We start from the raw sequence: 3,327 nt of genomic DNA, 5'->3' as shown, positions 1-3,327 counted from the left end.
AGCAGGCTGGAAACCCAGGAGAGCCAGTGATGTAGCCCCACGTCCAAGTCTGAAGACCTAGAAACCAGGAGTGTCAATGGTGGAAGTCTCAGCCTTGGAGCAGAAGACCAAGAACAGCCAGGGTGTGTGGGAGAAAACTCTCCCCTCCTTCACCTCTTAAATTCTGTCCAGGCCTTTAATGGGACTGTATGATGGCCTCCTACATTGGGGAGGTGTGATATTGTGATTTATAATACAAAATCTATTTTCCAACAGTGATGACTTCCCTCACAAGAACATGCCTCTCACAGAGGATCTCCTTCATCCCTCTCTAGAAGAGAAGAAGAGGAAACACAAGAAGCGCCTGCTGCAAAACCCCAAGTCCTATGTCATGGATGTGAAATACCCAGGATGGTATCAAATGACCACCATCTTCAGCCATGCACAAACAGTAGTTTTGTGTTGGCTATTCCACTGTCCTCTACCAACCTGCAGTAGGAAAAGCAAGGCTTGCAGAAGGATGCCCCTTCAGATGAAAGCAGCACTAAAAGCATCCTGAGGGGCACCTGCACTGCAAGAACAAAACTGGATTCTGTGGGTGGACTAAGACTTTGGTATTTTTCACACTCCTTTCTTGGGAGTAGGGTGGGGATGGGGGGAACTGAGAAGTCCAACTCTCTAATCACATGATTGATTCTCCTGACAACCAGCACCCCCAACCTTCATCTTTAGGGGTTTTCTAAAAGTCACCTGATAAACTCCATTGTAGTTGAAAAGGGCTTATTATGAATAATAAGACATCCATTTCACCTGTATGGCTCAGAAGTGACTTCAGGAACTGAGGATAAGAGACCAAATATTATAATAAAAGATCCTTCTGTTTCTCTTATCAGAAAATTCCAAGGGCTTTGGGAGCTCTGTACCAGAAACAGGGACAAGTGTAAGATACGTATACATACAAATGTATATACATACATGCATTTAAAATCCCAAATGTATTTATTGGGATGGTTTCCCACTTGTCTTGATTCAGGATGCTTTCATTTTATTTTTTAAAAAGATTTTATTTATTTATTTGACAGACAGAGATCACAAGTAGGCAGAGAGAGAGGAAGGGAAGCAGGCTCCCTGCTGAACAGAGAGCCTGATGCGGGGCTTGATCCCAGGACCCTGGAACCATGACCAGAGCCAAATACAGAGGCTTTAACCCACTGCATTCTTCACAATTCCCAAAAGGTGGAAATAACCCAGATGTCCATCAGCTGATGAACGGATAAACAGATTGTGGTATATGCATACAACGGAGTATTATTCAGCCTTAAAAAACAATGAAATTCTGATACATCCTATGACATGAAATATGCTAAGTGAAATAAGCCAGACACAGAAAGACCAATATTGTGTGATTCCACTGATAAGAGATATCTAGAACAGGCAAAATCATTGAGACTGAAAGTAGATTAGAAATTACCAGGAACTGGGGTACCTGGGTGGCTCAGTGGGTTAAGCCTTTACCTTCGGCTTGGGTCATGGTCTCAGGGTCCTGGGATCAAGCCCAGCATTGGGCTCTCTGTTCAGCGGGGAGCCTGCTTCCCCCCATCTCTCTCTGACGGCCTCTCTGCCTACTTGTGATCTTTCTCTCTCTGTCGAATAAATAAATAAAATCTTAAAAAAAAAAAAAAAGAAAAGAAATTTCCAGGAACTGATGGTCAAGGGGAATGGTTAATTGGTACTTAGCAGGTACAGAGTTTCTGTTAAGGATGATAGAAAGTTCTAGATATGAAAAGCGGTGACAGTTATATAACATTGTGAATATACTTAAGCCACTGAAGTGTACACTTAAAATAGCTAAAATGGTAATATTTTACTTTCTCTATTCTTTACCACAATAAAACAACACAAAATCCCTTCTTTCTAGGTGTAATACTTCTGAATAAAAATTTAAGCTGCTCTGTAGTTGTCAGCCTTATTACACCACTAACAGTAAAAAAATAAATTGGCCACAGTGAAAGGAAATCCCATTTAATAAAGATCATTAGAATGTATCAGCAGCCTGAAGTTGCTATAAAATGATTGTCCTTGCAGGACATTTTTTCTTTTTTTTTTTTTTTTATATCAGTAAGTATGTTTAAGACTTTTAAAGGAAAAATAATGCTTTCCCTGGAATCTATTTTCCTGAAAAAATTGAAGTCAAAATTAATGTCTAAAAATACAGATCATGATGATCTCATCCACTGAATCTGGTATCCTAACTATCGATTTTTAGATACAACAGTAGGAAGTGTGTAGCTCTCAGCTTTAAAGATTACCCACCAATGATTAACATAAAGTTGGAGCAGGTGCTACAAAGGATAGAGATTATCAGGCTCTTGGAATTTCTGACTCATGCTATAGTCCGCCATAAAGAGCAGTATGGAAAAGGATTTGTTCAGACCTAAGAAAACCACATAATTAGTTCCTTTAGAGGCAGTCTAAGAAGTGACTGTAGTAAGATAATTCTAGAGCCAAAGACCTTGTTGTAGATGAGTTGTTACCAACTCCCTTTTTCCTCCCTGTCAACTTCTGCAAAATTTTATTTGGATAATGCCTCTTTCTTTTCTTGCTATTAACCTAATTAATCTTTCTCCCACCTCCCTTTCGCTCGCTTACTTCTCTGCCTCCTTCTCTCACATGAAATCTTCCATGGTAACATATTCTGAGAAGTTATAATGAATATAGTGGGAAAAAAGTAACTCATGATTTCAGCATTTTCTTGCAAACAACTGTTTGGTTGCAGATGAATGGTAAAAGGCTGTGGAGGGTATGTAAATGGTTGGGACATTGGTAAGTGCTTCTCCAAGCTGTTCACCAATCTCTCCCTGAACATGAGATTTATGCTATGTAAAAATTTTAGAGTTGAATGAATGAATAAGGAGAAGGTACAGAAATAGTCTAAAACATTCAAGTTTATAAAGAGTTTTACAGAATGTTTTGGAGTCCTTCTGCCTTCCTGTGATGAAATTTCCTTCCACATTTCTCTTCCACATCCAAGTATTTTGCTGCAGAGTCAAGAGGCTTTTGTGAGTGATATTCTCTCTTTGCTCAGACAGAATTTCCTGGTCCCAAAATGCTTGGTTGGTGCAAACGTGAGGCTTCTTCTTCCGCAATTTATGGCTACCAATAGTTAGCTCTGTTTGTGTGTGAGTATAGGTTGGAGGGTTGACAACCAGTATTTCCTACCTATCTTCTGACTTGACTAAAAACTTCTAGAAACTTCTCTTTCCTTCCCTGTTTTCTTTGAGCCTTAGAGAATCTTCACCCCAATAGCGGGGGCTATGTTTTGGAGAGGTGTTTTCTCATTAACCAGAG

General features: G+C 39.8%; 1 pseudogene; it reads left to right on the top strand.

Annotated features, from left to right (window-relative positions):
* Positions 1-277: 277 nt before the first annotated feature.
* On the top strand, positions 278-527 carry LOC116858629 (annotated as a pseudogene).
* The last annotated feature ends 2,800 nt before the right edge of the window (positions 528-3,327 follow it).

Source organism: Lontra canadensis, unplaced genomic scaffold (genome assembly GCF_010015895.1).
Source record: "Lontra canadensis isolate GAN:19392208 unplaced genomic scaffold, GSC_riverotter_1.0 scaffold141, whole genome shotgun sequence".
Taxonomy (NCBI): domain Eukaryota; kingdom Metazoa; phylum Chordata; class Mammalia; order Carnivora; family Mustelidae; genus Lontra; species Lontra canadensis.
Note: the sequence above shows the minus strand (reverse complement) of the source record. Positions and strands in the feature narration are given on the sequence as shown.